The following is a 23,150-nucleotide window of genomic DNA, read 5'->3' on the forward strand; positions in this document are numbered from 1 at the left end:
TTGAGTTCAAAGGCAGTGATGTGAGTAATAATTTGAATGTCTACCAGATGAAGTCAGAGAGGATTTCTGAAGCTTCAGGTAAAATCTTGTGCTTGACCTTTACTATAAGTAAGATGAAGAGGATTATGAACAGAAGAGTGACATGGTCTGGGCATTAGTTTACAGATAATTACTGTGTTGAGAATAGATTATAGCATCGAAGTGACAAGGGTAGAAGTAGAAATACTAACTTTGAGTCTACTAAAATTGTCAGGGAATGAGTTTGTGGTGACTTAGACCAATGTGATACCAGTGGAGTAAGAAGTGGTCAGATTCTGAATACATATACATATACATATACATATACATACACATATACATATATATATTTTAAGCCATGAGGCTATACGAGAAGACTAAATGAGTAATTATACAAAGAGAGAAGAGAAGAGAAAAGTTCTGGGTCCTGGGCAGCCAAAGAGCATGGACAACATTTTAAGAGAATTTATCTGTCAAAGAAAGGAGAAAAATGTGGCAGAAGCTATATGGAAAAGTTACTTCAAGACACATCTTTAAAAAGATGGATGTAATAACAAGACATTTGCAAATGGATTTGTTCTTTACTCACTGGCAGTGGAAATTTTTCTTGATTGCTTTTAATCATACAGACGATTTGTAACATTTTCACTTCATGAATTTTTTTTTTTTTGAAAGAGTGGTATCGCCAGTGGAAATTTTATTTAAAAATTCCCTTTATACTCATAGCCTCTTTTTTTAAAACAACAACAACAACAACAAAACAAACAAAAACAAACAAACAAAAATGGAGTCTTGCTGTCACCAGGCTGGAGTGCAGTGGTGCAATCTCAGCTCACCGCAGACTCCACCTCCCGGGTTCAAGTAAGTATCCTGCCTCAGATTCTCCAGTAGCTGGGTTCAAGCAATTCTCCTGGCTTGGCCTCCTAAGTAGCTGGGACTACAGGCATGCGCCACCATGCCCAGCTAATTTTTGTATTTTTAGTAGAGACAGGGTTTCACCATGTTGGCCAGGATGGTCTCTATCCCTTGACCTCGTGATCCGCCTGCCTCAGCCTCCCAAAGTGCTGGGATTACAGGCGTGAGCCACCAGACCCAACCTCATAGCCTCTTACAGGAATGGTTTTATTATTTTCATGGTAGTGCGTGCTTTCTTAGTTTTTAATAATTTGTACTATGAAGTAAAAACAAAAACGGGACGTTATATACGAAATAAAAGACATTATAAACATCACATTGACGATATTACAAACTTTAAATTTAATACAAAGTTTAAATTTATTCTGTAAAATATTTTTTCAGTTTACTAGCAGTGTTTCTTGGCAAATTCTTTAATACTGAAGATGTCTGCTTCAATAGAAAAATGAAACTGTGTTGCCACAGGGTAATTGCTAATTTATAAACAATATTAAACAACTCAATTTCAATGTTCAATTGAGTATTGTTGATACTTTTCAACTTGTTTGACCTTGTGAAATAATTACTAAAGTAGAATATTAATATGTATTTAGAATTATAATAAATGTAACAGATATAAAAGTACATTTATACAGGCATGTTTTGTTGGCGTATCATTAGCATGTGTATTGACATCATTAGTGTACTCCTGTCAGCAACAAATTTTTTTACAATTATGATTAATTCTTGTTTTATTTTGAATATAGCAAAATACAACTTTGCTTGATTTACACCATAGTTACATTTATGTAAAATTAAGTGATATCAAAACTATTTGCATATAATATTTGGTGTATTAAAACTACACAAAAAAAAACACTTTTGGCTTTATGTAAAATGCACTTGTGCTCTTATCTAGATAAATAAAAACATATTATTCAAAGTATGTTAATTTCTGGAAGGACAATATTTTCCTGTGTAGAACTGAGCTCTGTGATCTAACACTGCTGCCTCTCATTCACTAACTTTTACTAGCAAACTCCAATCAGTGTATAAACTGCCTTTGCAAATTTCCAAAATGCCCCTCTAGTGTGAAGCATTTCAAATCAAAACCACTGACTCATTCTTTGTCTCCTACAATTAGTTCTCTGAATACCAACACGAAAAATTATACAAAAAGGCAACTCTCCTAATTTGTTAATCTACCTAAAATATGTTAACAGTGTCTCATTATTCTTAAGATAAACATTTAACTCTTCAAATCTATGAACTAGTCTGGACCTCACAAATGCTGTAGCCTTTCATGCTTGTTCCCTCTGGCTGTATTTACTCAATTTCAAAATCTCTTATCTCTCAAGTAAAATTCTACCAGATGGTCTCTGCATATGCTAGTTCTTCTGCTGGAAAGGTCTCTGCTTCTTCTTTTACATAGTCAACTCCTACTCATCTTTTAGTTTTTAGTTTAATTATCATTTTCCTGGAAAGGCTTTCCTGAACTCAGTGCCTTGATAATTTCCCTAATTTATATTGTATCATGGTTCCACATTCCTCTTATTATAGCATTATTCACCAGTTATGTACTTATATTTATAAGAGGCATTTCTTGATTATTGTATTTCATAACAAGGTTGGAGTGACCACATCTGTTATTATTTATCCAAGACTTGACATATTATCTAACACCTTGTAGTTTTTAAAAATAAATATACATTGATAAGCTATAAAATTCATGATGAAAGAAGGTATGTAACAATCCAAGAGACTGAGTCATAAAAAATGACAAAAAGTATCACCAGTTCAAAAAAATATATAAAAGTCATTCCTGATATAAAGAAGATGCTGTGTGGAAGAGTAGAAATCAAGACATTTTGACGTAAGAACAAATAATGCAATATAGCAAGAATGATGATGTAGGGATTTGGAGACTGAAAAGCTTACAGGTTTGTGATAAGAAACCATGAATAGCTTTAATGAAGGGATAACATCACATTATAAGTCAGAAATACCACTCCAATTGTAAGAAATCAACTGAAACATAGCATGTCTAGATGTAGAGAAATAATTTATCCATCTACTAGAATAGTCCAAGAGAATAAATTAAGGCTGAGACTAAAAAATTTTCACTAAGTTTTGGGGGATGGTGCAGATCTTAGGATGGTTATCTGCAAGTTGAATTTTTGACTTTCAGGGCTTCCTTTCCTTTTATGTCTTATAAGAGAGGTAAATATTCATATTCACTAAAATAAATCACATTGTTAGTCCAAGTCATTCTACACATTCTACACTTTGAATTATAAACTCAATTTTGAGTTTCATATTTATGTGAAAAACTTATAAGACCCTAACTGACACAAAAGAAAAGCAATCAAATTATCTTTCAACTGAAGCATATAAACTGGAAATGAAGGGTACATAGCAAGATCTTGTTCCATGTAGCATATAAAAAAGTTATTTAGAGAAAATTAAATTGAAGTATATTCAGTATAATGTTAATTGATATAGAAAATGTCAACTCAAGTTGCTCATAATAGTTAGAGATGAGCAAATGATTCAAAGTAATTTGGGTTATGATGCTATTGATCAAATTTTTTTCACTTCAATTCACTATACACTGTGTCCTTGGGAATGCAGTAAAATAATAATAAAAAGAAGTAATTTAAAACATACTTAATCAAGTCTTTATTTTAGATGTTCTGGATTTCTTTTGACTTTATTAGGAGGAAATATACTTATCATAACCTTTTAAAAGTTAATAAAGTTACTACTATAAATTCTGTAAAAAAGAGATGATTTTTATATGCTGATCTACCTTCAGCTTTTCTTTTTCTTAATGAAAATTATAACGTAATGCAAAAAAACATAAAAATAAAGATCTACTATATATATATATATATATGTATTGTACATTAAATCTATATAATAGGCATCAAGGTTAGCCTGAATACTAAGATGTTCATTAAGTTCAAAATTTCATACTGATCCTAACATACTCTTCAAGGTACTGACAAAAAAACAAAAAAATTCCATCAAGACAAAATGCCTGAAAATGAGTCTTTTAGTAGAGTTGTAGGGAAAACAATAATGATTAAAATACTTTACACTTTAGTAAAGTCATAGTAACTGACCCATAAAGGCAGCATGCAAAATGAGTGAGTTAAAAATATATCTGTTGTTGAACATTTGCTATTGCAGCACAGCTAACTAATAGGCCCAGTGAGAGGCGGTGTAAAGGGAGGGAGTAGAGAGTGTATTTCAGGCAGAAGAAAAGGAAAATATCAAAACTCAATGCTATGAGACCTTTAATGTCTGAAGAACTAAAAGGCAATTAAGATAGATACAAATCTAGTACAGAAGTTGGTGTTGATTAAGGAGCATTTGCCTGAAGTGGTAAGTAGTAGTAACTGCTTAACTATTTCATAAAGTTTTTGAAATAAGAAACACTGTATCAAAAGTTTTGAAGTAAATAAAATAGCCAGATTACATAATGCTAGGTAAATAATTTCCAAGAGGGGGACAAACTTAAATACAGACAGGCTATTACAGTAATCCAGATGGACCTAAAGGAGAAAATCAATAATCAAAATAGAGAAAAATTGACAGATTTAAGGGAGTAGAGCATTTAGAAACTACATGCCTTGGTACTTGAGGTGAAATAAGTGAAGGAGAAAGGAGTCAAGGATGATGTAAATCCTTGACTCTCAAATTTCTGTTAGATAAATGTTGCCATCTAAAAAACAATGGAGAGAAATGGAAGGATAATTTTGAGGGTGGAAGGGCAAAGGTTATGAATTCAGTTTTAAATGGGTCAGTTTTGTGCCACATGTATGTCTGTAGTGAGATAATTTTTATGTATGGTCTGAAACTCAGGAGAAAGATATGGGAGTAAATATATAGTTAGAATCTATTAGCCCATGAATGATAACAGGCATGAATGCAACATGCTAGAGAGTATATGGCAGAGGAGAAGAAAATAATAAGTGTTAAGGACATGGTTCCTATAACATGAGCATTTGGGAAAAGACAGAGTAAAACCTTCTGTGAAAAAAAAAAGTGTCTGATCCTCTAGTGTAAAATGAAAAAATTACAGGATTATGGTAGTTAAGTAAATAACAAGGCAAATGGTATATTCAGTGCCTCAAAATGATATTGAAATATCAAATATAATAGGGGAAACAAAAGGGCCATTGCTTTTTATTATAAAATAAGGCTTATATAAGTGATGCAGAGAAAAATTATGGGTGGGTGTAGAAGTAGGAAATTAAGACTAGAGGACTGTGATTTCATAAAATATTTAAATAAAATTGGCTCTAAAAAGAAGTTGAATAACAGAATGGTGTAATAAATGGGATTTGTCTGTTTTGTTATTGTTTCGAAAATGATTTGATGCTAATAAGAAGGAGCAAATAGAGACTAAGAGGTTGAAAATGTAAGAGAATACAAGGAAAATTAATGGATATCACTAAGCAAATCAAGGAGATAAAATGCAAGGCACAGAGAAAGGAGCTTAGATTGGACAGACATGTGCACAAATGAGGAAAAGCACCTTCCAGGGAGGAAAGATAGGTTAACTCATAGGTATAATGAAAGACTAATGTGAAGTAGAAGTAATTAGCTGAGTGGGGGCAGGTGGGGATATCCAAGAAGGCCTTATATTTTCCCTCAGCTTGACCAAACTTTAGACAGATTTCTTCCTATGTGCCCTGGATCTCCATTTTCACAGGAACAGAAAACCAAATACAGTATGTTCTCACTTATAAATGGGAGCCAAACATTGGCTATTCATGGACATAAAGATGAGGGACTACTATAGTGGTGGGAGAAGAGAGGTGGGGGTAAATATTGAAAAACTGTTGGGCAATATTCCCAGTACCTGGTGATGGGATTATTTATACCACAGACCTCAACATCATGCAATATACCCAGGAACCAACTTGCACATGTACATCCCGAATCTGAAATACAAGTTAAAAAAGAGAAAAGAAATTAAGAAAATAACCCCTGACATGAAAAAGAAAAGAAAGAAAGAAACAAATCCATAATCTAGCAAATATAAAGAACTCAAATTTTCATCAAGCAATACAGTTGGTCCTCCACATTTGCAGTTTCCACATCCATGAATTCGACAAACTGTGGATCAAAAATATTCAGAAAAAAATAAAAATATGACAATAAAAATAATACAATACAAATAATACAAATTTGAAAATACAACTATTTCCATAGTGTTCACCTTGTACTAGTTCTTATCAGAAATCTGGAGATGATTTAAAGTATGCAGGAGGATATGCATAGGTTATATGCAAATATTACACTGTTTTATATGAGACTTGAGCATCTGCAGATTTTATGTGTGGGGGTCATGGAAACAATCCCTCATGCGTACTGAAGAATGACTGTATCGTTGTATTTTTTCAGTGAAAATCTGCCATATATGCTTATACCAAAATAACTGTGGGATGTGGGAGTGAGCAAGCAGCAGTTTGGTTTTGATAGCCCAGAAGGCTGCTCTCAAAAAGTCTTAGTCGATTTCACAGCAAGGACAGGACAATGACAATTATTTATTGGCAAAATTTGCAAGCCCAGATTTAGCTTTTCAAGTTGAAGGCACAATATAAATCTAAGGAATTAAACACTGTCTCATAATAACTCACACATGCAAATCTCACCTCTGATCATACAACTAAACCAGGGAAAAGTATAGCATCTAGGCAAGGTAGAATTTTTAAACCTCCAACCGCCTCAGAATAGTAAGTTTGGTAAAATCTCTCAGCAATTAGAACTGGCCATTTAGTTTGCAAGGCTCAATGCAAAATAAAAATCATGGATTTTTTTTATTAGTAATGTATGGTAAAATGTGACAATAAAGATACCAAAATTGTTAGCCTTTTTCTCATTTTCTACAAACTAAATTTCTTACATTTTTTAATTTGCTAACTAACGTTATTCTAAGTAATGAAAAAATTAAAGTTTTACTTTATTGCCATGAAGTTTGCTGTTCATCTTTACATTGTATAATGTCAGTTTCAAAATGCAAATGTAAGAACATTTCACTCAGTTATGGAATCAAGGAAATTATACTATTTCTATTTTGTAGCTCATATAGGCATATGTATTTTATTATTACCAGAAGAGTGAAAATGCTATCTTACTTTGTGCTGTGCCCACACGCTACCAACACTCCACAGCCTGCGTACTGATGAAATAGAAGGGCCCAGAGGAAAGGATTGTCCTATCTTTGCCTTTCCTTCTCTATCATATTCAGTGTAATTCACTGGCTAATACGGGAAAGTAACATGAGTAAGAAAGTTTATGATATCATTTCTTATTGTTTGTGTTTCTTAGAACAACTTTGCCTTCTTTCTGCATTCAAAGAAAGTTGTGGTTCAAATAGAAAGTGTGCCATCTCAGGGCTGTTGGGCTGTCAGCATTCCCATCCTCCAAGTTCAGACATAGACATAACTGTTACTTTGAATAATACTCATTTTGACTCTCACTGAACTCCCAAGCATTGTGGTTCCACTGGAATTCTGTGCTCATGGGGCATTGAAAACATCCTAAGTAAATGAATGGTAATTAATAATGGTAGAACATCATATTATGCTTCTCTCTCTACCAACATGAATTCTCCATCACCCCTTTGGGCTTCACTTACAAAATCCAAGTTCAAAGATAAATGTATTCAGAATTTCAAGATGGCGAAAGCAAATAATTAATAATAATTCAAGATGGCGAAAGCAAATAATTAAACAAACCCCTGTCCCTCTGAATGTGTGGCCATGTGCATGCATATAAAGCCCCCTTGCTAGAAGCAGATAATAAAAGGCTGCCTAATGAGTTAGAGACAAAGTTCCCTACCAGAGGCCTCCAGTGATCAGAAGTGCATTCTCTGGTATCTTCTTTCTTTTGCTCTTGTAAAACCTTCTCAGGATCTTTGTCTTTACTTGGGAAGATAACCCAGGTTATTTGACAACCTGAATCCTTGCCTCCATACTCTCACGTAACTTGTATCCTTCCCATCCTACAGGTCCTAACTCCATTATGATCTCCTTAGTGAGGTGTCTCAATAAAGGAAGCTACTTCTCCCCTATTATCTTTGTTTTTATCAAAATTGTACAGTTGTTCAACCTTCACCACAACCCAATGTCAGAACACTTCAGTTACCCCAAAACTTTGCCTGGCAATCATGCATCTACCCTCCCACACACCCTCAGCGTTATACTGCCTTTGATCTTTCTTTCTATCACTGTAAATTTGCCTTTTTTGGACAATTTAAATAATTTGAATTAAACGTTGTATAGTTTTTTTTGCATCTGACTTCTTTCACTTAGCCTAATTTTGAGGTTTATCTATGTTGCAGAATATATCAGTTGCTGCTCTTTTTTTTTTAATTGTTTTATCATTTTATTTTATTTTCTAAGTTCCGGGTATATGTGCAGAATGTGCACGTTTGTTACATACGTAAACGTGTGCCTTGGTGGTTTGCTGCCACCTATCAACCCATCACCTAGGTATTAAGCCCAGCATACATTAGTTCTTTTTCCTAATACAGAAGCTTCCATACATTAGCTCTTCCTAGCGACTCCTCCCCTGTCGCACTCCCCCGACAGGTCCCAGTGTGTGTTATTCCCCTCCCTGTCTCCATGTGTTCTCATTGTTCAGCTTATAAGTAAGAACCTGCAGTGTTTGGTTTTCTGTTCCTGTGTTCATTTGCTGAGGTTAATGGCTTCCAGCTTCATCCATGTCCCTGCAAAGGACATGATCTCACTCCTGTTTACAGCTGCATAGTATTCCATCATGTATATATACCACATTTTCTGTATCCAGTCTATCATCGATGGGCATTTGGGTTGATTCCATGTCTTTGCTATTGTGAACTGTGCTGCAATGAACATATGTGTGCATGTATCTTTATTATAGAATGATTTATATTCCTTTGGGTATAGACCTGGTAATGGAATTGCTGGGTCACATGGTATTTCTGGTTCTAAATATTTGAGGAATCGCCACACTGTCTTCCACAATGGTTGAACTAATTGACATTCCCACCAACAGTGTAAAGCCATTCCTATTTCTCTGCAATCTCGCCAGCATCTGTCTCTTGACATTTTAACTTAAACTCCTTTATTTAAAACAAAACATTTTGTACAGAAACAGTTTCAACCATTGTTTCCCTTTTGTAACTACTTCAGCTTTTATACTTTATCTTAGCCAAAGGCCAAGAAGCAATACTTCAACTTTTTAATACTGTATAGTAAGACAGGGCTAACCATTCATAGGCATGCTTTTTACTTCTTTTCCCCCTTAGACCCTCTTCCTCTTCCTGTTTCCCTTTCTGTCCTCTTCTCTCATCCTTCTTTCTTCCCCTCTATTCTCCTCCCAGCTCCACTTTTTAAAATCTTATTTCCTCCTCTCCTGTTTTCCCTTCTCCCTCCCTTTTTTAAAAGAGTACCTGCCATATCATACTTGATGATATGTTTTGAGGAAAGAAACTGTAAAGAATTCTATCAACTAAAATGATGACGGAGGGCCTTTATGAAATTGTCTTAATTTTGTAAGCATGCTCTTAATTTTTTTATTTTTATTTTTTATTATACTTTAAGTTCTGGGGTACACATGCAGAATATGCAGTTTTGTTACATGGGTATACACGTGCCATGGTGGTTTGCTGCACCCATCAACCCGTCACCTACATTAGGTATTTGTCCTAATGCTATTCCTCCCTTAGCACCCCACCCCCCTACAGGCCCCAGTGTGTGATATTCCCCTCCCTGTGTCCATGTGTTCTGGTGCTCTACACGTTCAGAGAAACTTCACTAGTAACAAACTACAAAAATGATCCCTGAAAGTATAGTCTTGTCTCCTGACATTTTAATAATCGCCATTCTGACTGGCACGAAATGGTATCTCATTGTGGTTTTGATTTGCCTTGCTGTAATAATCAGTGGTGTTGAGCCTTTTTTTCATATGTTCGTTGGCCATATGTATGTCTTTTCTTGAAAACTGTCTGTTCATGTCTTTTCCCCACTTTTTAATGGGGTTGTTTCTTTCTTGTAAATTTGCTTAAGTTCCTTGTAGATTCTGGAGGTTACACCTTTGTCATACAGATTGCAAAATTTTTCTCCCATTCTTTAGGTTGTCCATTCACTCTGACGACAGTTTCTTGTGCTGTGAAGAAGCTTTTTAGTTTAATTAGATCCCATTTGTCAATGTTTTCTTTTGCTGCAATTGCTTTTGGAAATTTCACCATAAAATCTTTGCCCATGCTTATATCCTGAATGGTATTGCCTAGATTTTCTTCTAGGGTTGCTATAGTTTGGGGCTTTACATTTAAGTCTTTAATACATCTTGAGTTAATTTTTTGTATAGGTGGAGGGAAGGGGTTCAGTTTCCATTTTCTGCATATGGATAGCCAGTTCTCCCAGCACCATTTGTTAAGTAGGGAATCCTTTCCCCATTGCTTGTTTTGTCAGGTTTGTAGAAAATCAGATGGTTGTAGATGTGTGGTTTTGTTTCTGAGTTCTTTATTCTGTTTCTTTGGTCTATTTGCCTGTTTTTGTACCAGTACCATGCTGTTTTGGTTACTGTAGTCTTATAGTGCAGTTTAAAGTCAGGTAGTATGATGCCAAAAAGGAGCTTTGGACAATCCTAAGCAAAAGAACAAAGCTGGAGGCATCAGTTGTTACTTTGTATTGCTGAAAAGTATCTCCTTATATGGATATACCACAGTTGTTTATCCATTCATTCAATTTTTATTTGGCATCTGGATTTTTTCCAGTTTTTGGATATAAAAATGCTGTCATGAATACTGTGCACACACCTGCGTGAGTATGTTTTTTTACTTTTGAGTAAATTCCTAATAGTGTAACTGTTGTGTCAAATAGTAAATTTATCTTTAACATTTAAGAACTTGCCAAAATGTTTCCCAAAGCAACTATACCATTTTATATTCTCACCAATAATATGTGATGGTCCTGACTTCTCTACATCCTTGAAAACACATTATTGCTCGTCTCTAATTATAGCCATTTAGTGGCATATAGTGATATCTCATTGGAGTTTTAACTTGCATTTCTCTAAAAATGTTGAATGTTTTAACGTGTTTATTAGCTATTGATTTTTTTTGGTAAAATATCTATTTAAATTTTTCCTATTTTAAAACTGAGTTGTTTTCATAGTTCTAGTGTTATGGAATTCTTTATACATTCTGATTAAGTTCTTTATCAGATATATGAAAATACTTTTCCCCAATGTGGCCTGCCTTTTCATTTTCTTAATGGAGTCTTTTGAATAATATTTATTTTGACAATTTCAAATTTATCACTTTTGATGGAACATGCTTTTGATGTCATATGTTAGAGCTTATAGCCTAATTTATGGTCACAAAATTTTCTCCTGTATTGTCTTGTATATGTTTTAGGTCTGTGTTTCGTTGTTTATTATGGTATGGGTTAAAAGTATAAATTCAGTCTGTTTTAATGTGAACATTTACATGAACACACAATTTGTTGAAAAGACTATTTTCCACAGTTAGGTATTTTGAAACATTTGTTGAAAAATCAATAAAAGCAATGGTTTATTTCTGAATCTCAATTCTATTACATTGATCTATATGTCTATCTTTATGCCAATACCACATACTCCATTAATTGCTATAGTTTCATAGTAAGTTTTGAAATCAAGACGTTTAAGTCCTCCAGGTTTGTTCTTCTTTTACAATATTGTTTTTTGCTATTCTAAATGCATTGGATTTCTATATAAATATGAGCATCAACTTGGCAGATTTTAAAAGGAGACTGAGGAGACTGCTGGATTTTTGTAGGAAGGGGAAAACATTAAAATTAAATGTGAAAATTGTCCTCTTGATAATATTGTGCCTTCCAGTTTAGGAACATGGAATGTTTCTCCATTTATTTAAATATTTAATTTCAGCAATGTTTTGTGGTTCTGATTGTAGACTTACAATTTTTTGTTAAATTTATGCATTTTTCTTTCCTTTTTGGAGCTATGTGAATGGAATTGCTTCCCACTATTTTTTTTTTTGTTTTTTTTTGCTGTTTTCTTGTTACTGGGTTATAGAAATACAATTTATTTTCATACTAATTTTGAATCCTTCAATCCTACCAAACTTGTTTTTTGGTACTAATAGTTATTTTTGGATTCCTTAATATACTATTTTCTTCATATGTTATCAAGTTATCTGGGAATAAAGACAGTTTTAATTAATTTATGCCTTATTGTAAAAAGTAGAGTCTCCAGGACACTGTTGAATAGAAGTGGTAAAAGCAGACATTCTTTCCTTGTTCTTGATCTCTTGGAGATTATATATAATGTTTGCTGTGAGGTTTTTGTAAATGTTATTTATCAGATGATAAATTTTTCTGCTTTTTCTAGTTTGTTAATTTTTTTACTTATATAAATATTTGATTTAGTCTATTTTTATGCATTAAGATTATTATGCAGTTTAGTTTCTGTACCCTTTGTATTAATATGGCTATTACATTGATTGATTCTCAGATTGTAAAAGAACCAGTACTCCTTGGATACATTCTACTTGTACTTGACATATAATTATTTTGTATATGGTTTTGAATTTGGTTTGCTAGTATATTAATGCTTATGTGTTTATGTTCATAAAGGATATTGATGTTCATCTATCTGTTCCTGTGATGTCTATGTCCAGGTATCAAGGTATGAGATGGAATTGTTCCCTTCTCCTGTATTCTCTGAAATAAATGGTGAAGGATTATTATTATTTGATTTTTGAATATTTGAGAGAATTCACACGTCAAGTCATCTGAGCATTTCTCGTAAACCTGGACTCATCAAATTTTATGCCCCAACTCAATTAGCTCTTCCACTTAAATTTTATTAAACTCATAGGCCTTTTCTTGTTTAATTTCTACTTGCCTTTCAAGTCTCAGCTTAAAAGGCATGTCCTTGTAAGAAAATGATTTAAAACACTTTGCAGTATTACAGAATAGTTTTTCCTTATTTTCTAATGATGCTGTAAATGTGTATGCATAAGAATCATTTAATTTTATATTTATCTGGTAATTTAGTGAAATCTGAAAAATTATAGAGTATGTTTGTGTTTATATTGCGTTTTAACAGTTTCGTCAAGAACTATTATTTAATTCCTTCACAAGTTACATTTAATTGTGATCTATTTGAGATTTTTTAATGACTTTGGATTCATATTTTCTTGATTAATTTAGAATTCACACCCCTGTATTTAGAGGCGACATTTGTCCTAATGCTCACCAGCCAAGTTTACCAGAAACAAATCAGTGGTCTAACAAAGCAGGCATCTTACCAAGAGGATATTAGCAAGTGCTTTTTATAGGATTTGGGGTTGTATTAGAAGATTTGGGGGTGATCCAAGGAACCAGGTACTTTAGGATTGAGTGCAGGTAAGAAGCAGCGGTAATTGTACTATCAAGTATTGTCCAGAAAATAAAAATTTACATCTGTCATAGTTAAAGAGGCAAGAAAGACTTTATCAGAAACCGTTGCAGTTTGGGTTAAGACTGTTGCATTAGAAGAGAGGGCGAGAACTCCATTCCACTGAAACAAAAGATGGAAGGATGTTTTTAATGCTGAGGTGATCTATGTAAAAGTACTGGAGGACACTAGGCAGGAAATTGGTCAAGGTGATTAGGCCACCTGTGTTTGCTAATTAGTGAAATTAGGCTTTTACTCTCCAATAGGGACAGGGAGATAGGGGTGCTATCTTTCTTAATTGCTCTCAGATCCTTAAGAAAGACACTTCAGGGTTATAGCATTGGTAAGAGACTAAGAGAAGATTTATGTCTCAATGAGGCAAAAAAAGAATATAAAATAGCAAATTTTCTGAAGTAAATTCTCTGAGAAAAGTGAGATCAGGAACCTATAGTGAGAAAGAAGCCTGTCTAAACTTTAGTCAAGCTGAGCGAAACCTTAAGGGAATCTGGGTTAGTATATTAATCACTGTTTTCTAGAAGGATGAAAACAAAAGAGCAAGACTAAAACTGTGATTTGTTAAAAAGCAGTAGGCACTCATGGAAGCCTGGAAATGGGCCTATTTGGCCTTTGTTGTTCCTTGGACAGTGTTTTTGGTTTGTGCTCAGAAGTGATTACAGATAAATTTTGTTTGATTGTTTATTTGTTTTCCATCAGCATTACAGAGTGACCTCATCTGATATTGGGTATTTGTGAAATTATTCATGTTCAGTGGAACATCTAACAGTTGCTATGCCAGCTATCATATCCATTTATTTCTGTCTGTACCTTGATATTTTTGTGTTTGCTTTTATTTTTGGAAGGAAAAGAGATGTATTTTTGTAGATTTGGAAAAGGATATATATAATATATATATTCTTCCTAATCAGTCATCATATCCAATTGGCTCCATCTTCTATATATATATGTATACATATATACATATAAAAATATATATACCAAAATTTATATATATATAAATTTTTTCCGTGTTTTGCATACATTGTTACCTGATGATATTCTGAATTCCCCCTATAGAAACCAAATAGAACTAAAATTTTATAAATCTCCCCTATAAAAACCATAATTTAGAGTATATTGTTTGATAATTTCTACTTTTCTATTGTTGTTAGTATTTTCTCATTTCTTTTCTTAAATTGCTTTTAGAATTTAACATTATCATCACAATAAACATTTTATCCAGAACTAGAGTAATATAACTCACAAAGTATTTAAATATAGTTGTAATCCTTTTCTCATTTCAAATGAGTTGGTAACGTTTGTCATTTTTACTTATGTTTATCATACATTTATTTTTAATAAATAAACAATGCTGCATACTAATTTTTAAATGTTTTGATCATTCTCTGAGGGAGTTAAGGAATATAACTCAGGTAAGTGACCACGTCTATTGACTTACCTATAAAATACTGAGATAACATAATCTTGATAAGAAAAAAAGAACACATACTGCATATATTTTGCTTCACTTTGACTATATCACGCATTATAGATAATGGCTCTGACGAGCAACACATTTATACCTCTAAGTCTAGTAAACATTTCTATCCTAACTAGGGCTTCTAAAACTGATTATAATCCTAATCTTTCTCACTCCCTGAGCAAAAATTATAATACAAGTCAGTATAAAATCAGACCTCAACTCTCATTTCCTTGGAAGTGCCCCACTTCGCCTTATGGCTTTAAAAGCAATCTATATGATTCCTAAATTTTTATCTGCAGCCTGGTCAATTTCCATCAACTCCAGATCATACGGAGAACTTACATGGATCTCTAAGAGACAACTCAAAGTTAATATGCCCATTAATGTAATGGATTCCTGATTGTCACGCTTCCCCCAAAATTGTTAACTCCTCTAGATTTTTCTAAGTTAATACCAGTTCCATTTTCCAGTCACTAAGGCAATGATTTGACTCATCCTTAACACCTTCTTTTAAATCACCTTCTCTTCCTAATCAGTCATCATATCCAATTGGCTCTCTTCAAATTATATTCAGAATTCAACCAAAAGATTTCTGCTACTACCCAGCTGGGCGCGGTGGCTCATGCCTGTAATCCCAACACTTTGAGAGGCCAAGGCAGGCAGATCACGAGGTCAAGAGATCGAGATCATCCTGACCAACATGGTGAAACCCTGTCTCTACTAAAAATACAAAAAAGACCTGTAATCCAGTATTGGATGAGGCAGAGTGAACCTGGATTGATTGCAGAGCCAAGTCAGCCTTGGTAAAACTCTGTCTCAAAAAAAAAAAAAAGATAATTCTGTTACTACCCTGTTGAAGTCACTATCATTTCTTTCCTGGACTAGTGCTAAAGCCTTCCAACAGGTCAGCTGGATTCTATACTCAGAATACTGACAGTACAACAGCAAATGTTGACTGCATCTTGCTGCAGTTCTGTTTAAACACTCCAGTGACTGCCAATTTCCCTCAGTATAAAAGACAAAATGAGAAAGCTTATGTGATCTAAATAACATTGCCCCTCTGGAACCTCTTCTCCTGCTTTGACTCCTGTGACTCACTCTGGTACAGCCTCATTGTTTTCCTTCCTGTGATTATGTTCACAGCTCAGGATCTTTGTCCAGGCTGTTCTTTCTGCCTAGACTTCTCATCACCAAGATACCCTCGAATCTTGCTCCTTCGCCTTATTTAAGCTTTTGCGAAATTGTTACCTTAACACTGACACATTCCCTGAGTACTTTAAAGTTTAACCTCCTGTTTTACTCAGGATTTTATTGAGAGACAGAAACAATAGACTATATACAGAGAAAGATGAAAAAGAATCTATTAGGAGAATGGGCTCACTTGATTATGGAGGCTGAAAAAGTCTCACGATAGGCTGTCTGCAAAGCAGGAAAACCAGGAAAGCTAGTAACATGGCTCAGCCCAGGTCCAAAGGCCTTAGAATAAATAAGTCAATATTAAACTTTCAGTCCAAAGCTGAAGGCCTGGGAGCCTAGGGAGCCACTGCTGTGAGTCTCAGAGCCCAAAGGCTGGAGTTCTCACATCCAAGGGTGTCAATCACAACTACGCCAAGGTTCCAGCCCATGCTGAGGTCCGAAAGGAGTGGGCAGATTGGTGGCAAGTAGCTGAAAGAACACTTAGGGGGCCGTAGGCAGGTGAAATGTGGTTTTAATCAGCAGCTCTCTCATCAGCAGTCTCTCACACTGTCAGCCTTTATCTTGGCTGTCTGCTCTGGCTGCACCCTTCCCAGCAGCCAACTCTGTGGCTCCTGCTGCCCCCATGCCTGCAGCTGCATCCTCTGGCCTACAAGGACAGGGTCAGCAGCTTAACTCTTTCCCTCTAGGCACAAACCAATTCCTGGCCCCCCACCTGCCCACCTTCAAGGCAACTGGGTCTCCCTTACAGGGATCAGTAGCATTACTCTCTCTCCCTAGGCACAAGAGAGAGCCATGCCCTGGCTCCACCCTGTCTGTCTGCAAGACAGACAACTCTGGCTTTCTCTCTTTCTCTGGGCACATGCGAGAGCCCTGTGCACAGTGTCAGCAGGGCAGTTATACCTTTTACAAACAATAGTGGCTCCTAGCCAAGCATAAGCTTACACAAACAAGTAGAGCTTACACAAACAAGATTATATAACAAGTAGAGTCATGCACCTGCACTCTAAACTCAGTCACTTTGGCCTGGATGTTTACCTTGGCCTACGCACGACCAAAGCACAAACATGTACCTTACAAAGGGCAAGAGAGGAAGGGCATTGCAGCTCTGGGAGAGAGGGGGAAAAAATTTACCCTTCCCCTACCTTTTTGTTTCATCCTGGCCCCTAGCTGATTGGATTGTACCTACTATCATTGAAGGCAGATATTCCCTACTCAGCCCACGGATTCACACACCAATCTCCTTCAGAAGTACCCTCACAGACACCTGGAGCATCCCAATCATTCTTACCAAACAGCAAACCACTTGGGTTTCCCTTGCAGCAGAAGAGGATGGGTTCAGTGCCTCTTAAACATTGAGTATAATTAATGCTGTACCTGGATATCCTATCTGGACATCCTTTAATCCAGTCGTGTTGACACCTAAATCAACCATCACACTTCTGTACAGCTGAAATCTCCATTAACTCTTCTTGCTTTATTTATTTCCATAATACATACAAAGTTCTAACACTTAATAGAATGTAAGTTCCATGAAGAGAAAAGTTCTAATTTTTTTTTCTGCTGAATCACCATCTTAACAGAGTTGGGCACATAATAGCTGGTACATGTGAGTTAACTGAATTCAAAGGGGATTAAATATAATTCTTAAAATTCTCTATAGAATATTCTTTTGATAGTATTGCCTGAGTCTGAATAAAAACTCCTCTAGCTAGCATTCTATCATTCTGGATACAATAAACTGTGTGTCAGTAAAAATTCAACAATCTAAATGTTGTACAACAGTGGTTTATTTCTAACTCATGATCAAATTGTTGCAGGAATTTTCCTCAGTTCAGCTAAAGAAGGAGTTCTTGTCCGTCCCACGGCCACAAAAATTTAGGCGCACAGATGGTTTAAAGGGTGAGGAAAGCACAGTTTTATTGGGTGAAAAGGGGAATAAAAAAGGAAAACAGGGACTCTTGCAAGGCCAGAGTCACTCAGCTAGAGCGCTTCCTGCCCATCCTTCAAATCCCAGGTTCTACCTAGGAAAAAGTGGGGCTAGGCTCCTCCTTGCTGTGAAGGGCATTAACTTCCTGAGGCACCACCACAGTGGGCAAGCGGGTTAGAGTTTCTCCAGGGACCCCCTTCCACCTGGTTGTCTCATTCCCTCCTCTAAAGAAGTACATCTAACTGCTGTTAGATTAAGGATAAGGACAAAGACAGGTCTTAACTGCTTCCTGCTGACAGGGGCATTGTTTTGGGGAAACAGCACTCAGAGCTCCCTCAGAAGCCTATCCAAGGGTTCACAGAAGAAGGGGCCATCATCAGAGGCTCTGGTTGCATGACTGTTTGGAATCTGATGGCCTGAAGGCAAGAACAGAAAAACCTGGTTATTGGAAAACATGTATCAAAATGAAACAAGGGGACGGGTAAGGACAGCTCAAAAATTCTGAGGCCCTTTACCAGTTTGCACAGAGAGAAAGAGGCCAAAAGCTCAACTGGTTAAAAAACAAAAGCAACAAAACAAAACAAAACAAAAAAAACTTTACCCTTTTGCCAGCATGTTGGGCTTCTGAGTTCCTTTCCCTGGAGCTCAGTCCTAAGTCAAGCAGTTTAAGGTTTGGGAAATTAACCCTTTCCAGTTTGGAGGATGCATCTGAGGGGAGTGCCCTGTGGTACAGAGACACAATTATCTATCCGTGAAGAGGGAACTGAGGAGAAGAAAGGAAAAGCAAGTGTTCTCAAAAGGAGTAAGGGTTTAGGATGCATTCGAAAGGGGTACAGACTGAAGATGATGGCTACCCATCTAGAAAGAGATAAGCAGACATCCTTGGTTCCCTTCTCTTCCTAGCAGACACCAGAGCATCCTCTTTCCCTCTTCCATCTTTGCATCCCCAAGTCCTGGTGACCTTGGCATGTGCCACCATGAGTGCCAAAATGGCTTGCATTCATGAAGCAGGGAGGGCCTAGAGAATAGGAATTATCCACTCTCACCTGTGCTTCTCTCCCCCCGACTGTCAGTAGCCTTGGAATTCCCTAGACTTCATTTATGCCATGGATATTAATGTGGCCTTTATCCATGAAACAGGAAGCTCGGGGTTGGCTTAATTGGCAGGAATCAGTCACGCACACCTGCACTGTGCCTTTTAAGTTCCATTATTGTCTTCCTCTGGATTCCTTAGATCCAGTTTTCTTGCCTAGTGCTTTGACCCAAAGCTTGGAATTGAGTCCTGGACAAAAATGTGTCTCGGAGGCGGGGGGGTTGCATGGACTCCTTATCATAAGCAGAATGCTAAGTTAAAACTGTGGAACTGAGTCCTCTTTCAACAAGGGAAGGGAAAGGATGTCTTGTGACACACCCAGATAACTGGTAGCTAGAGTTATGCTTGCTAAGATTTGGGTGCACGGTGCTTGGCTTTGGTTAGCTTTCTTGGTCTTACTTTCCCCAAAAATAAACCTTCTCATGATGGGCGTCCTATTTATTCCCATCACCTGGCAGGATTTGCAGGATAATTGCTTAGAACTAGGATATGGATCCAGATTTTTACATTACCCATCCGTCTTGTTCTTTCTAAGCTACGGCTGGAGATTGCTAGTTGGTTCACAGGAACAAGCAGGATTAGTCTAAAATGTAGGCAAAAATTTAAAAACAACTAGTGAGTTTAGAATTTAATGACAAATATAAGTTTTGAAACATGATCTCTCTCTCTCCAGTCCTCATGTTTGTTGAAAAACAAATCATCATAGGACTGAGTGGTTTGCAAAATAGACTTTAGTTTTACACTTGGCCTGATTATTTGCGTAAAGTGCAGCAAGAATAATTATTTTTACGTAGGTTTTTTGGATTGGCTTTGATGGAACTTTCTTCCCCAAGGAATCTCAGATAAGACCTTTTACAGGTGAGCCCAGCCATGGGTTGATCCTCAGAAACCTGTGAGTTGAGTGATTCTTTCTTCTTAAGGTTCCATAACAAACTTGGAGCTCCTAGACATGTTAGAAAGTGACACTCTTTACTGACCACAGGTCAGGAACTCTGTACAGGGACTGTGTAGACAAGGATATGAGAACAGTTTCCCACTGGACTTTCATTGGCTCTGCAAGTCGAGATTGACTCCTTAAAGGGAAGCACACCCTTCCAGTCAAAGCCTTGGTAAAATAACCATTTTCTCCAATTGTGTCCTGTTGCAAAAGAAAAATGGATTCTTATTGCACTGATGCAAATGACTATATTGCGATAAGTTAAAAATACTCACAGAGTTTCCAAATTCTAGAGGAACCAGGCAGAGAGAAACAAACATGTTTTAAATTTTGTTCATAGTATACCTTATTCAATTATTAAAGGCTGTAAATAGTTCAAAATTAGTTTCCTTAACTCTGAAAAACCAAACAAGGATCAGCAATATTCCAAGCAAAAGTGTCAAAAAGGTTGCTTCAGCTTTCTGAGTTCAGTCCATTAGTTCATTCTTGTTTTGCTTGATATTCATGAGCATTTCAGCTCTTCATGAGTCCTGTACATTTTCCTTCATTCCAATGTACAATCTTTAAAGTTATCAGAAGCAAGTGTTTGAGAGCACCTGTTAAAATTCTATAACTCATTATAAACCATATTTGAAAGGGATTAAAACAAAGCAATTGTCTGTGAATAGCAAAATGTCCAGGGTAGTTACAGTTAGAAACACAACTGACAAGGAACTTTGGTTTTCTCTGTGGTTTACAATAACTTAACATAGCAACCTTAATTATGATAGCATACACTCAGAAATTAGAATTTTAGAAATCCCATATAATTTTGGAACATATATTAGCATTATTCATCAAGATATAACCTAAAGAAGATTGAACATTATTTTGACAATCCCTTGCACCTAAACATGTCAAATAATCCTGTTTACCTCTCTTTTCTGGACACTTCATGGGCCCTCTGAAGTATTAAAAAAACTAGGTGCCACGAAAGACAAATTTGAAACTGAAGTTTGATTTTGAGAAGGCTGTTAAATGTTTGAGGTTTAAAACACTTGATATTACGAAATAGAATTCCAGATTACCATAAATTATTTATTTTGCCAAAATGAAGACTCAGAAATTTTAAAGAAGCAAAAACCTTTTATAACCCTTTACAACTTTTGCCAAAGAGCAGATTACTACCTCAGGAAAACCTTGTTATGCTTTTATTTCAATGCCCAATTTACAGAAAAACCACATACTGTCCTTTTCTGAATTTAGTCAATATGTTCACACAGAGAACCTCTTCTATAAGATTAATTTCCACAATTTTTCCACCACTTCTTTGAACCTTCAGCTATCTCATTTAACTCTAAACAATCCTTTAACCCTAGGCAAAAGTTTACATTTTAAGGCCTTCTTATAACCTTTTACTAAAAAACACATTTTACTGTTCTTACACACCTTGCATGTAAATTTACTTCTAGTTGTTTCAATTAACTCCTAGCAATTTTTTAACTTTAAGGTAAAACTTGGTAAGTTGCTTTGAGTGCTAAGTGCATTCAAGGTTGCCTTTTTTTTTTTTTTTTTTGAGGCAGAATCTCACTCTTTTGCCCAGGACTGCAAGCTCTGCCTCCTGGGTTCACGCCATTTTCCTGCCTCAGCCTCCCGAGTAGCTGGGACTACAGGCGCCGGCCACTGTGCTCGGCTAATTTTTGTGTTTCACCGTGTTAGCCAGGATGGTCTCGATCTCCTGACCTCGTGATCCGCCTGCCTCGGCCTCCCAAAGTGCTGGGATTACAGGCGTGAGCCACTGCACCCGGCCGGTTGCCTTCTTAATTAAGGGTATGGTTAGTTCCATATGTCCCAGGCCTTACCAGTTGTGAAGCCAGCAAGTCAAATGGTTCTCAAAACCCAAAACGCAGTTTATAACCTCAAAACATTTAGCAAACCTTGCATCTGACCTGCTTTGGCAATCCCATGCACCTAAACATGTCAAATAATCCTGTCCTCTTTAGGGCTGTTTTTATTTCTTAAAGTCATGTGAACTGAAAGGTACCACAGCATTTACCTTCCCTTAAAAAAATATTTGATCCAGGCACTTGTCTTTCTTTAGGCCAAATTAATTAGAGTTCTTTTTATAGACATCACACACAGTATACACACAAGCAGAAGAAAACCCGGCCGCTGGGTGGGGTGCTTTAAGAGACAGGGCTAGGATATGGAACCTCAGGGCTCATCACTTCAGGCAACATTGCTAAACAAAGCCTTGCCAAGCAGTTACCAGCCAAGCCCTCAGGATGTAAAGCAAGATGGAGGCTTGATTTCACAACCAAAAGTTTGCAGAGAATACAGCGATAGTTGGGAGTGTTTGGGGGTGGGGGGGCGCTAGCCTAGTAAAACATCTTCTAAAAGAAAAAAAAAAATCCTTTAAAAGTTAACTCATTGATGGGGTATTGAAGGGAAAGGAAAAGTGCCTGGGGAAGAACCTCTTATTCTTCTGAGAGTGGTTCATCCACCAGAGAGACAAGTTTAAGCTTAATTACTGTCCGATAGAGTTAAACCCTTTGGCCAGAAAAGGGGAAGCCTAGGGCAGCCCTGAGTGGCTGGGAACCAGCCAGCTGGCTGTGTCAGACCATTGGGCGTGATCCCAGCCTGGGCAGAGAGCGGGGAATGACCGGGAGCTGCTGCTCACTGGTCCCGCCCCGAAAAAGGAAGGAAAAGGCCATGAAAAGGCCCGGGAGCTATGTGGGCGGGGGCATGGTTTCCTCACTCTCAGAAGTCTGAGGATGAAAAGGCTTAGAAACAACAGTGAGAGGTTTTTAGTCCCCATTTCACTCACTGCTTCTTGAGCCCCCACGTTGAGTACCACAAATGTTGCAGGACTTTACCTTAGTTCAGCTAAAGACGGGGTTCTTGTGCGTCCCACGGCCACAAAACTTCAGGCTCGCAGACGGCTGAAAGGGTGAGTAAAGCAGGGTTTTATTGGGTGCAAAGGGGAAAAACAAACAGGAAACAGGGGTTCTCATAAGGCCAAAGTCCCTCTGCCCCTCTGCCAAAGGGCTTCTGCCCTCCGTTCAAATCCCAGGTTCTACCCAGGAAGAGGAGGGGCCAGGCTCCTCTTTGCTGCAAAGAGTGCCAACTTCCTGAGGTTAGAGATTCTCCAGGGACCCTCTCCCAGCTGGCTGTCTCAAAATGT

At 36.6% G+C, this 23,150-nt stretch overlaps 1 pseudogene; it reads right to left on the minus strand.

Moving 5' to 3' along the window:
* Window positions 1–9,687: 9,687 nt before the first annotated feature.
* Window positions 9,688–9,767, minus strand: LOC116467760 (small nucleolar RNA U3; annotated as a pseudogene).
* Window positions 9,768–23,150: the final 13,383 nt, after the last annotated feature.

Source organism: Hylobates moloch, unplaced genomic scaffold, assembly GCF_009828535.3.
Source record: "Hylobates moloch isolate HMO894 unplaced genomic scaffold, HMol_V3 SCAFFOLD_4, whole genome shotgun sequence".
Lineage (NCBI taxonomy): Eukaryota > Metazoa > Chordata > Mammalia > Primates > Hylobatidae > Hylobates > Hylobates moloch.